The sequence below is a fragment of the Helicoverpa zea genome, chromosome 12 (assembly GCF_022581195.2).
Source record: "Helicoverpa zea isolate HzStark_Cry1AcR chromosome 12, ilHelZeax1.1, whole genome shotgun sequence".
Taxonomy (NCBI): Eukaryota; Metazoa; Arthropoda; class Insecta; order Lepidoptera; family Noctuidae; genus Helicoverpa; species Helicoverpa zea.
In genome coordinates, this window is record NC_061463.1 from 2,235,973 (window position 1) to 2,250,647 (window position 14,675).

The 14,675-nt window shown below is 36.0% G+C and overlaps 1 protein-coding gene and 1 non-coding gene across 2 annotated transcripts in view; one reads left to right on the plus strand and one right to left on the minus strand.

Moving 5' to 3' along the window:
- LOC124635432 (tRNA dimethylallyltransferase) overlaps positions 1 to 14,675 on the plus strand; it is a 228,108-nt gene that overhangs the window by 116,432 nt on the left and 97,001 nt on the right. The window lies entirely within an intron of this gene.
- On the minus strand, positions 13,420 to 13,493 carry Trnat-agu. The gene has a single exon. It is a non-coding gene; the product is annotated as a tRNA-Thr (tRNA).

The window sequence follows — 14,675 nt, forward strand, 5'->3', positions numbered from 1 at the left end:
AAATGCTTGGCGCGGTCGGTCTGCGGATGGGTGACCGTCTTGTATTGTGACGAATCCCTCCTTTTTTTTAGAAGGCAAGTTAAATGGTTTGGCTTGGTTGTCATTTGCACCCTGGGATTCTTTACTGGTGATCAGGAGCCAGAAAGGCTGAGAGTCAGTCTATCAAGAGGTATTGGGTTGCCCGGTTGAAAGGGTCAGATAGGCAATCGCTCTATGTGAAACACAAGAAGCTACATCCGGGTACCTGGAAGCCAGTCCTTACATAGTTGAGAAAAGTCTAGGCAGATGACGAAAGTTATTTAACGGAGACTGTGGTATGGTGTTGAAAATGTTATTGAAGGGTTTAATTAACTTGGAACTATCGTTCCATATAGGAACAAAAGACAGTAATTCCGTGTTTTTGATAGCAAAGAGTAGAATGTAGGTCTTATCAAGTCGGCCACCCCTGACATGAACCTATATAAGTAGGTATAAGTACTAAAAGATAAGACGAAGAAAGTAACTATGAAGTTCACCGGTCTATAAATAACTAAACGATTATTAATTACAATGATACCGAGGTTAAAGTTTAACGACATGTTATTACGTGAACAGTTAATTATTGACTTTCGATCATTTATATTGAGACGGAAAACTTATATGTTTCAAGTCGTTCATTTTACACTAGTAATATTATGGAGGGAAACGCAGGATTTGTTACTTTTCCGCGCAAAAAAATCTGAACAGATTTAAAACTTTACATTAAGTAGTACAATATATTTACCAGAATAACAAGGGTTAATTTTTAACCGAATATGAGAAGAAGTTTTCCTTGCAATACGGCTGAAATAGCGGTCTACAGCTAGTACTATAAGATCATCAGTGATTTTGGTCTACTACATGACATAAGTAACAATGTAAAAACAATGCAGACAGTCTGTGGCAACCAATTTGATTATAGTGTGGGTGTGTCTGTCTTGTCCATTATGTGACTCAAAAATTATCATGCTAATGTCTGTGTTTCTTCGACTAAATAAACTTGATTTTTGAAGGCCCACTTGATTCAAAACTTGATGAGTATTCACACGTCTGTCGAAATAGGATCCTTCGATTGAAATACTAAATGTCATCTGTGTATGTACTGCTTTACGTTTTGTATTGTTACACATTCTATAATAAAAAATTAATGATAGAAAACATAACTTAGAATATTGGATGATATGCCCATTGAAAATATAAATAATATTTTTCTTTAAACCCTTTCACGGTTAAACGGGATTCACAGGTAGTCAGACGCCAGTAAGTCTGACACCAGTCTTACCAAGAGGTTGCCCGGGTAACTGGGTTGAGGAGGTCAGACAGGCATTTGCACCTTGTAAGACACTGGTACTCAGTTGCATCCGATCAGACTAGAAGCCGACCCCAACATAGGTGGGAAAAGGCTCGAGAAATTATGATATGTTTCTTAAAACCCTTAAAATTATGTATGAAACGTAAAACTTTAACCCCCATACTTATAAAATCTCTAATCACCTTCTAAGCAACATTTTAACTAATCACTACTTAAAGTCTTAAGTAATGATTAAATGTTAGTTAAGACATGGTTAAGCAACGTTTATAAGTAAGAATTTTCTTAAACAGCCCTTAAGTATTACTTATATTTAATTCACGTTTATAAGTAAGGCTGTAAGAAGAAAAAATACAATAGTGACTATAGTAGGTACGCGACACGTGTGTACCATTCATTAAATAAATACTGATTCACACCGTGCGAGATGCAGTAAAAAAACTGCATTCGCGAATAATGACAATCGTAAATAAGTTGTTGTATGCTATTGACTCTGTGACGTAGATGCCACAGTGCAGTTGAAGCAGTAAAGGTAGAATTCCGTCCATCGCGACATCGTAGGACGCGCGCGGCTTACGACTATCGTCGGCCGTGCGCGACAATAGTCAACCTATGAAAATGTATGGCACCGTTGCCGAGGTCCGCGACAGTCGCGCGCGGCCGACGAATTTCGTCAGCCGCGCGCGGCATTGTGTTGAAATTAGTAGATTTTGTTCGTCCGTTCCCTCTAGTCGAAGTGCTAATTGATATCCTTGAAGAAGAAGAGGATGACGTATTGCTATGGCTGTATTATGAAAATAGATTACCAATCGACCCTATTTTTAAAAAGTAGAAATGATGAAGGATACTACCCAATACTGATTCAAAAGCATTTGTATTGTAATGAAAACAAAAGGAAGTTTTGCCGACTAAATAAAAAATGATTCAATTCTGGTTTTACTAAAATTATATAGATGTTACTAAGCGCTAGACCATGTTGAGATGCATACGGCCGCGCGCGGCGTACGAAATTCGTCGGCCGCGCGCGACTGTCGCGGACCTCGGCAGCGGCGCCATACATTTTCATAGGTTGACTATTGTCGCGCGCGGCCGACGACTGTCGTAAGCCGCGCGCGGCTGTCGTAGCCGCTATCCACGGAATTCTACCTTTATACAAGTTTGTACTTGAATCGTTAAGGTGGGTTTTTTTTTTAAATCTACAATGTAGATTTTCTTTTTTTGCGATTGGACTGTATTTTCTATTACTTTTATTTCTTTAGGTACAGGTACAGGTGGGTGATAAAGGAATTAGTGCAGTGCAATGCGCGCTCGAGAACGGTTGCGTTTTCGCTGCACAGTACGAATATTATATTCGCGTTTTGCGCGGCATTAGCCGCTGCCCGTCTTAGTCGCGATGAGTTCTAAACCGCTCATCGCCAACGAAGTTTTGGCATTCATTAATCATGCCATTGATTATATGGATGAGGTCAGCATTGTGCAGATCTGCAGATCAGCCTACAAAGAGGAGGAGGTTTGCAGCGCTAAGCTGTTGCTCTTCCAGTCGCTCGGACAACTCGAGCAGATGCCATCCCGCCGAAGGGACGGTGGCGACAAGAGCCTGCAGGACATCATCTCCCTGCTGAAGAGGACGGATCCTGATGACGTGCCTGAATTCGTGGCGAAGGACTTGCATAAGCTGCCTCCCGTCACGTTCGATCACGTCGACGTCACCAGGCTGTTGAAAGACATAACGTGTCTTAAGGCAAGCCTGGAGGATATGAAGTCCAAGATGGAAGCGTCACAGGTTACTATCAATGACCTGCGTGGTGAAGTGGCGTTGTTGCGCAACGCTAAGGGACACGTACGACAAGGATGGCTTCATAAAGGTAGAAAGGAGAAAGAAGAGGCCACCTTGTAGGAATCAGTGCGGTACCGCACAAACTGGACCCAACATCCTGCTGCGTCCTGCAGTACCAACGACGCAGTGGTACGTGTCCCGTCTACATCACACCACGACGGTGGAGCAGATCGTGGAGTATGTTCGATCCAAGACCAACTGGACCTTGAGGGTGGCGAAGTTGGAGTCGCGCCACAATACGAACTTCAATTCGTTCATGGTGCGAGTTCCAACTCATTAAATCGACACATTCCTTAAGGAAGAGTTTTGGCCGAAGGGTGTTGTCTATCGGAGGTTCCGAGGATGGCTACGCGACACCTCGCAGCGTAACACGACGCCGACACTTCGTGTGCATTAGTTTTAAGTAGTTTGTATAAAATATGTATTAGTATATGATTTAATGTTATAATATTTATGTATAGTGTTTTCTATGGGCCTTGATGCCTGATTTAAATAAATAAATAAAAAATAAATAAATAAATACGACAGTGGATTTAATGCGCTTTTAAATCAGAATATAATTAAATAAATGCAATTGAAGAAACAAATACAAAAAATCTAACTTAAACGTTTCACTATACCTATTGATACTTATCTCCTAAAGTCAATGTACTAAGCCCACTATAGATCAGCAATTTATCAATGGGCTTTGTCAATGAACACCAAAACGTATGTGACATGAAAAAATATCTGTCAGTTCATTTATATTCGTATCGCGTAAAAACCATTAAGAATAGCAATAAGAAACAACACTCGTAGCATTAAGATAGGCTTTGTACTTGAATTTCATGGCTTTAAAAAAAAAACTTTGGCGCACTATGGTCACGTTAGGAAGATTTTTGATTAAATTAATTCATATTGTGCGCAAAATTTTAAATAAATGACCGTGAAAAAATACGCAGTGTATTTTTCGTTTCCAAACAAAGTATCTTGCTAGAATAATTTAAGCAAAAAATAATTGCCTCCTAAACGATATTTTTTTCTATAATATAATGTTCCACGTGGCATTATTAGCATTTTAGGGAATACTTATTTCGTAAGTAAGTACGTTACCGTCAATTAATATTTAAAAAAACAATATTTTTAATATCACAATTTTACCAAAAAAACTCAGTGTCTTATCAACTTTCAATTCATAAAGTTGACTCCATAAAAAATCAAAAGACAAACTGCATATGTTTTACTGCGAATTATTATTATGTACATAGGGTGCGTACGCGCGTCGGCGCCTCGTTGGCAGGCGTTACGTCACATCCGCCGGCCATTCATACCGTAGACGTTCATTCATGAAACGAGACCCGATATCAACCACAAAGGATTTTCAACCTTATTTTCTGTAGCTAAGGTTGATTTTTGTCTGTCAAGGGTTGTTATAGTAATTAATAATTTTAAAAGATAAAATATTTGCGCTCCTAGATCGTAAAAAACAGGATATGTATAGCATGTGTTACGAATTTGGAAATTAGCAGATTGTTAATTACATACTTAAGTTCTAAGTAAAATAAGTTCGGTGAATAATAATGTCGGTATGACGAACTTCGACGAGTTTCTTGAAATTAGATTGTTGTCATGCATAATTAATATCGTGAATTTTAACGAAGTAGGTATAAAGTTAAGTCACAGTTCGGGAACAAGATGTGTCATTTTTCTTTACGTCGTACGTATTTTGGTCTTTTTCAATAATTATTCTGCCAATATTCGATAAGTAAACTTCATGATTTTTTGCATCATACTTTAAAACAATGTTTTTTTTTTTTACTTAATCTACCAGTTTCTTTAAGAGTTTTCAATTGGATCGAGTCGCAGTTCACATGCAAACGTTCGTATCATGTGACTAGGCATTGCCCACAGATTTGGCCTCGATAACATATAGAAATAACGTCCATACTTAGTAGTACAATATCCAAAAGTGAGTTTGTTTATTTGCTACGCTTTCACGCTAAATCGGCTGTACTGATTCAGATGATGTGGTACGAAGATTCGAGGCATCCACGAGAAGTTTGTAGGTATTATTCTGGGTACGAAAAGTACTTCCTTTAGGACGCGGAAGAAACCGCGGGACACAGCAGTGCTTATGTGTTACTTGATTGAATAGCAAATTGAAACTTTCACATGCATTGCGCGCGTATGTAGATGTACTGCCTGTCCGATCCGATATCGTATCCATATTTATACGAATCTAAGAATATTAATGCCGCAATATAGCAGGTTAACGATTAATATCGATCGCTGTTTTATAGCCTTTCGAAGCAATATCTCTTCTGTTTTGTGTGAGTAGGAAAATGTTGTAGATGTGTCATGTAGTTCTGGGATGTACTACATGCGTTTCATGTGATCGTCAATGAATCATCCAGCTATTCCAAGATTTGAAATACATTTGTCTTTTATTTATTTATTTATTACAGGGTTTACCAACAGCTTCTGTGTAGATAAAGCTTAGAGTACAATTTTTGTTATTACTAGGACTTACACAGTCGCCAATTCTAGGTTAACCAACATACGCTAAATAATGATAGAAAATTATACAAAACAAAAAACACTTCTTATTGAAATTAAAATTAAAGTAAAACTAAACTTGTTGCAATACATAACACATAAACTTATGAGAACAATAAAAACTGTCTTAGAAATACTTACAACTTATAAAACTATATTTTGTGAGAACATCATGAGATCAAAACTTAGGGTAACTAAAAATGTAAAAAATATAAATTAAAATAAAAATTCAAATACAAATAGAGCAATAGAATAACATAAAAACATAACATTTTACGTAACATTTTGTCGATGTTGCAATTTTTGGGATTCCAGTAATTGGGCCTTAAAGGTATTAATCGAGACATTGTAAATGTCAAGATCTGGAGCTGATTTAATCACTGAGTTCATCTCTCTGCTGAGTCTGACCAGTGGCGAGTTTACTCCTATATTGGTTCTAGTTGCTGGAGTATGAAACAGGTTGGTTATGGGATGTCTAGGGATATTATATGGTACTTTTAGTCCCACACTTTCCACAAGTTTCATGCAGTCTAATTTATTATTTAATAATTTAAAGAAAAACAAGAGATCTTGCATCAGACGACGGTCACGTAGGGAATTCATTTTATAGCACTGGATACGTTGTTCATATGGACACCGAGGAGATATTTCACCAGATGTATAAGCGAGGTGCTTTGTGAAAGCCCTTTGAATGCTTTCAACTCTTTGCGACTGTACAGCATAGAACGGGTTCCATACCACGCTGGCAAATTCCAGGTTGCTACGAACTAAAGCGTTATATAGGACTATCTTTGTTCTAACCAGTTTAAACCCTCTCGAACTCCTCTTAAGGAATCCAAGTAATCGTGCTGATTTTGTGACAATGCCATCTATATGGCTTCTAAAATTCATGTTGTTGTCCATAATAACGCCCAGATCGCGTACCTCAGTAACGGAGTTCAATACTGCACCTTTGATGTTGTACGATATCAAATTGGACTGCTTCTTCCTGGAAAATCGTATGTGGCTACATTTTTGGACATTAAGCTGCATGTGGTTTAACCTGCACCAGTCCTCTATTCTGTCTAAATCCTTCTGAATCAAGAAAGTATCCTCATGTGAAGAAATAGTTTTATATATCTTAAGATCATCTGCAAACATTAAGTACTTACAGTGGAGGATTTGATGTGTAATATCATTAATGAACAGTGAGAACAGAACTGGTGCAAGATGAGAGCCCTGAGGAACTCCTGAGTCTGCATAGTATGGGTAAGACTCATAGCCATTGGCGACTAAAATTTGCGTTCTACGAGCCAAATAGGATGAAAACCAGTTTAGCAGTGAACCATGTATGCCATTATACTCTAGTTTCAATAATAGCAGAGAATGATCAACTTTATCAAATGCACTGCTGAAATCAGTGTACACAGCATCTACTTCCAACCTTTTGTCAAGAGCTAATGTCACATCCGATACAAACTCGACGAGATTCGTTTCTACGCTACGACCAGCTTTAAAACCATGTTGATTGGGTGAGATAATTTGTCTTTTTTTGACAGGTCGTTTCCTATACCTATTGGTTACAAATAGAGACACGTTCTTCTGGTTCACGTTCATAAAATAAAGAAGACCTATTTAAGATGGTATATTTTCTTTAGTGTTAATACTTACCAAAGTTAAGGGCAAAAAAGCTATTGGAAAAACTAAAATTTAGGCAATAGCGACACCAATTTCAATTTGTGTTACATAACATTAATCATCTTCTCAATAATTATACGATAAAAAGTAACGTCGAAGCCTTGTCCTTTTCAAATCTTTACTCTATGACCACGCCGCATGCTATGCAAGCGATAATTTCGATCGCTCGGTATTTTAATATTTCTTATTTATAGTTTTTAATATCAGTAATGAATGTTAGAATCGTGTTAGAGTTATTGTGTGTGATTGTTTAACGTTCTATGATATTATCAATGTGGAATTTGTGATAGATAGGCTGATTTGTAAGTTTGAATCGTAGAAATCTCCAATATCTATGGCTTGAATCAATAATGCTTATGAGTTTTTGTTGCGTTATTTTATTTGATATGTTTGAAGGATGTTCAACATGTTGATGATTCTCTTTTTTGTCTCAAAACAAGCATCCAAATTGAAAACCTTCTTTTTTAGGAAGTTGGTTGAAAAAGGATTAGGAAAATCATTTTATCGGTTGTTCGGTAGTTCCTGCCTAAATAATTTATGTACCATTTATTATTTATTTTTATTTGTTTTGGTTCATCAAAGATTGTTTTCACTGATACGGCTAAGATAACATGTAATGTAACTATTAATAATAGAGTAACAATCACTTATTGGTAAACTCATCATGCCTTATGACGACTAATTATAAGGTTATGGCACATTATAGCGGCACCGCAACAGCACGGCTCCACACCAGCATTTAAGTTGTCATTCAATTTAGAGCATTAAATCGTGTATGTTATAATATATTTCCTAATGTCAATATGAAAAAGCCAACGGCGAGCAGTCAGCGTGCTTGCCGCTTCCACACAACTCGACTCGCCGCCCGCGTGCTGCAAGCGAGCGGTCCTCATGCGTACAGCGCGCCGACGGCGTGCTAATTGCGCGCCGACTCCGAGCCGGCAGCGAAACAACGTCACTACGTCGTGTTCAATCATAACATCAATCATAATGGTCTTAAAATAATATTGAGTTTGCGTTGACAGCAAGCTTACACCTCGCGGCCGGCGCGCGGCCGGCGCGCCGACGGCGAGCGGACAGCGCGTGGTTGGCGCGCTGGCAGCTAGCCGTAGTCTTAATTCGAGGCGACGCCGTGCTGCTGCCGTGCTGTTGCGGTGCTGCTATAATGTGCCACAAGCTATATATAAAAAAAAAACAGCTACCATAAACTTTGTAATATCAACATCCTAAATTAATGCATGCACATTGAGTATTTATAATTTAACAATATTATAAACTAATGCACACCAACTTTATTTATAAGTAGTACAAAACAAAAAAACTGAGTGAATATTTGTATGTTATCTTAATGGGACATTAAAACTCAAATGGTGTCGTTCCATGGGACCAATAAAAATATTTAGAATTTTCTCAGGCATTTTAAGGATATAACATTACATATTTATAAACGTACATCTTAGTGAATGCTCATACATCTTAGTTATTTAATTTATAGTATTATTTTACGATGCTTATTGACTTGTTCCCACGTTTATTGAGTTAGATTTATTGAGGCTGTTTTCGAATATCTTTGCATCTCCATTTAGAATCTTGTCCCTTAATCTATGGTAATATGCTAAGGTAAATCTATGAAAGAAACGGTTAACTTTTACAAAAAAACCGTTTTTGTTAACTGAAAGAGAGTTTTTATTGATTTATATATAGTAATAAAAATAGGTCAGAAATACAGTTTCTTGAATGTCAATAATGAACTACCTACTACACCAATTTATAGTAGTACATCATAGATAAAAAATACGCAGTTTTCCCCCCTAAAATTATAACATAAAGCCCTAAAGTTATTCCAACAAAAGGCCACATTCTATCTACTTTTAATCTGACCTACTGTCCCACATTTAAACCAACCAAACCAAATTCCTGTCGATATATTCATAGACTAATTGAGCGCCGGCGCCATATTTGGTATATTTCGCGCCATTGCCGATAATCGCGCGTTTAATATAACATAGTCATTCACACCACGTTATAACAGATGTCGCCCTTCAAAATTTGACGTTTAGGGTTGCCACTTTTTCTGCCTTTAATTTGGTTATGGAATTTTCCATAGAATACTTATTTTATATGAATACTGGTGTAAAAAGTAAATATTGTTTTATGTTAATTTCGCGAGTAATTACCTAATACAATCGGGTATAAACTAAAAAAAATGTTTTATTCGGTATAAAATAAATGTGTAATTTTAGCAATTCTTAGTTAAATTAATGACTACTTGGGTTAAGTAAAAAAATATTAAGAACCAAATTTATAAGTAAAAATTATCAAGATCACAACTTATTTAATAACGAAAAAAAAATCTTTATTACCCTCTAAACTAACAGAGACACTTGAAAATTAAGTGACCGCGACCAATAAATTAAAAGACTTCTTTATACATATATATAATTTTATCATTCTCATAAATATGAAAATAGTAGAAATAAGAATTACCTACGAGCATTCGCACACACGTCAAGGGATGTACGTAGGTACGTACCTACATGAGTACGGTTGCGAAAAAAATCGCAACAAAAAACCTTTAATGTTTCCAGTTGAAGATGTCGATAACCCTGGCACGGATGCCCTTGGATAACATTTTGACAATAGGCCCCGCAGTGCGTAGATATATATTTTTTTATGTTTCCGCTTTACTTCGTGAGTATTTTATTAGTGTGTTGTAGGCATTCGTTTCTCGGCACCTCGGGTTCCGTAGGGCGGTTTGTTCGACAAATATTCTTGTTTACATACTTGGCTATTAGTTCTTCCTTTGAGGTTTGAAATGGTTTACACAGTGAGCCATAAAGATGAGGAAAGTGACCTACTTAACTCTTTAAGTCGACATGAGTAAGTAGTTGTCGGGTCTTACTTGAAAGCATCACAATAACCATATCCCAAGTTATTCTAATAAAAGTATTTACATGGACAGTTATTAGGCTGTCAAAGTAATTGCCCCTTGAACGCCAAAACTCAGTGAGCGTTTAGAACAAAGTTCATTGGTTCTCGGTAGCAGAAAATGCCTTGCTTAGGTATGAAAAAATCACAATTTACAAAAATAAAAATTTTATTCTCCATCCTTTAAAATTATCCAAGTTTGAGGCTGCTGATAGATGATATCTACAATCATTTGAAAATGATAAAACTTACTATTCTATTAAAATATGCATTTTATCTTTCATTCGTTTGAAAAGAAACTATTGTTGGTTTCTAGATGTCTGTAGGTAATTTTGTGTCAATCAACACCACAATAATAGCCATACAATTCATCCGCATTACTGAACCATCATTTCATAGTTGTATCTATCTTCAGTAGCTCAGTCAGCACGAGTACTACTCACTAGCGAGCCTATCAAAAAGTCGGTCACAAGCCCATGGCTTCCATTATTCTATGAGATACAGCTAAAACATGTGTTGTCTCTCCTTGTTTGGCGAGGCGATAACCGGCATATTTTATGGGAATTATAATGAAACAGCCGGGAATGGACCTCGTGACCTTGCGCGACCTAATCTGTGTGAATTAATCAGAGAACGTTTGGCTGGGTTGCCAGATCTACTTCCAATATTGCGAAAACCTTGGAACTATGTAATGGTAATATTAATAGTTTGTTTGGAGATAAAACAAATAAGGAATTGGCAATTACACCTACTGGGTAAGCCTTTAGCCTTCTGGGTACATTACCCGGTGACAGCGATGAGGAGCAATTTTTTTGATGCAATGTATTAGTTTTAAGTTGTATATATAAGTTTATTTCTATTTTTAAAATTAATGTAAATATTATTACACCTACTACATAAAAAATACTAATTCAGTAGGAATCTCCAGTACTGTAGAAAACTGCTCCTAAGAAACCATTTATGACTTTGAAACATTAAAACTATCTTACAAGTACCTATTTGTAGAACAAAATTGTAAAGTAATCATCATGACATAATTAGTATGTCGTATCTAGAGTCATTTGTATCAAATAGGCAACGAATCTTTGAAATAAGGCTGCTTATAACCCTAATGTAAGCCGTTAAATGATTAATGAGCCTGAATGTAACACATGATATGACCATGTAACATGTTTCCTTAAGCTTCACCACTGTGGTAAAAGTTGCAGATATATCCATATTATGCCTACTTACTTTGCCTTTATATGTCTTGGTTAGTTTTCATCTTTATGATATTCAAAGTTATTTCTATCAAATCCATCATATTACTTTTCTTAAAATGACTCAATCTTGTTGTCATCCTGACCATAAGACTTCATACTATGTTCAACTCATTGAAATCAGTTTATGATAAAGCAGTACTTACACACACTTTGCAGTGTCATAAGCGAAGCTTTAAAAACTAGTCATAATTCATCATTTTCCAAAACATCACCCTTCTAAACTGTCTCGTCATCCTTATATTTAGGATCCTTACCAAGTAACAAGGCAAGTGGCATTTGATCTGGTCACCCAGCATTTAGCATACCACAGTAATAAGTGAGTCATTACTGACTGCAGAGATCGTTGCCTTCATGTTGCCAATATCTAAAGTTACGTCACTATTTATTGGGTTATTACTCGTATAATAACAAATGAATAGTTTGAGATTTATTTATGGATCTCTCGTTGAACAAAATCCTGCGTTTTAAGTGTGGTTCTCACCAATAAGGGAGCTTTAACGGCCTTAACGGGTTGTCCAAAAAGTGGATACATAATTGGTTGCATGAAATCTCTTTATACAAAACAACAGTCTTATGAATCAGTTACTATTATAGTTAAAATTGAGTCATATGATAATGAATGTTTATTCAAATTAGCAATGCATCCCACGCCAAAATTGCATTATGACCTGATGCAAATATTTTCGGTGAAACCTCCTTTCTCCACTCTTTAAACTACTGACAGTTTCGGGGTTCTATCTTACTCCAAATTAAACTTCAACACTTTGTAGTCATATATTTAGAGCTCCCAATACGTCACTGTACCCTTCAGAGTACAGCTGAGTAATCTAGCTTTGATCTATTCAACCCTCAACTCCTCCCATGGACTTTATGAATGTGTCACTTCGTGCCTTTTAATCACTCAAATATAAATGCAGGAGACATTAGTGTTGTGACTGCATAGGCGCCTTGTATATCACACATACGTTAGTGGCAGTCACATTTAGTATGGTAATACGCCATTGTTCGGCTGTGGCCGGTTAACGCGACGGCAATTAATGTTAGACGGCTCCTTGGTCCGCTCCCACGCAACTCGCCATTCCTGGCATGTAGCGCAGTAGGGTTAGGGCGTTTGTTCGTTTGTTTCTGGAAGAATAAACAATAAAAAATCGTCATTTTTTTATTTACATTTAAAATGCTAAGAAGAGAAATAGGGAAAAAATAAGTTAGACTTAAAATAGGCAATGAATTTCCCAAATAAATAAATAAAATAAAAATTTTTTTTTTTTCGGAATTACATAGTGGGTTAGTATAAAAAATATTTAGGCTATTTATATTAAAAAAGACAGTATTTCATAAAAAAGTAACTATAAATATTAAATGTCCATATCCGCTATAAAAATAAATATACAACATTTATTACTATTTGTAAATCTGTTTTATGGTTTTGATTGTTTTGCTGACGCTACGGACAACGGTAAGCATTGTCCAATGTGGTCGGTAATCACTGTTCATTAAGCTTTCTTCGTGCATACCGAGTTTTTTCAATTCGTCCGTGAACCAATTTTGAACGTTTAGTCGTTAAATACATAATAATTAAATCTGTACATAATTACTTTTATTCAAAAGTCGTCTTTAAAGTTCTCGCGTCGTGCCATCCATAATTCGTTACAGTAATATTATTTATTCAAATTATTCCAATAAAATATTTACTTTCATTTTTTCTCAAACAAATACAAAAAGATGAAAAATATGTACAGAAATCCTGTAACTGAAACGAGTTATTACACAAACAATGTTAGTGATTACCAAAGTGGTTCACCAAAAAAAATATAACAAAGAAAACACAAAAAGTTTTATGCACGACATTGCATAGGCCCCGACGAGATTCGAACTCGTGATCTCCTGTTTACTAGACAGGCGCTTTAACCAACTAAGCCACGGCGCCGCTTGCGATGAACGGCAAAATTACACACTACATTGTGCACACATGAGCTCACAGCTAATCTTACGTCGCGGTTTGTGTGGAATTTGGAACATGTGTTCTATCTCTTTTTTTCGCTTAATGATATGCTGTATGGTAGAAAGGGACGGAAGTAGCATTAATATTTTATTGTATCTTTTCGTGTCACGCTGTTGCTAGGCGCGTTTTGTTAGCGAAAAGAGCTACTTAGTTACAAATATTTAATAATATAATTCTAATAAGTAGATAACTTCTGTGCGGATATCAGATATTTTTAATCTAAAACCTTGGATTGTAAAGTTACCTAGTATTGTTCTGATAGGGTTAACCCATCTAGAGTAAATTATTTTCGCATGTATATTAGGTATACCTATGTATTTTTTGTCTAATTATAGAACATAAAATACATATGATTATGACGTGAAAACAACTGAGCTAATATCTTCTAAAATTACATTGTATCTTCAAGGATAGAATAAAATTATAGGAGTCGAACAAAAATATTAAATTTACATAATATTTCGCATAAACTTGGTCATTCTAGAAGTTCTAGATCATTTGGTATCTGCACTTAGTATTTCTAGCTAAAGCGTACAGAATATTTATGGAAATGAAGTGTTAACAGGAATTATACTAATTATATGCATACATATTTTTAGCACTACTGAGCTGCCCATATTAACCTTCCTAATATAATTAGTGCATACTTGATTATAATATTTTTTTACCATATAGGATCAGTCGTTCACTATGGGTTGTTATACAAAAAGTCGCGGGTTCAATTCCTACGACATTCAGTAACCGAAATAGACAACTTTTTTTTTGCAAATTATATTTTTAGACATTATTCTAAATCTCACTTTTTTGTGCGTATAAAACGCACGTAGTAAAAATAAATCAAACCTGTTTTACTATAAGAAAAAAAAAACTATTAAAGTAGATTATAAGTGTATCCTTGTGGGCATAATTTTCATAATAGCAACAGCCCCAAAAGGTCATGCGTTTTTTTTTTAATCCAAAGTCGAAACTACGAATGGTGTACGGACTTTGGATTGGAGCTAATTTTAGCCAAAAGGCTGTAAAATGACGTCATGCTTGAATGTGTATAGTGTGTCCAGTTCAATAGTTCACACATCCGTTTGTAAGTTTTATATGAAGAATTGGGCT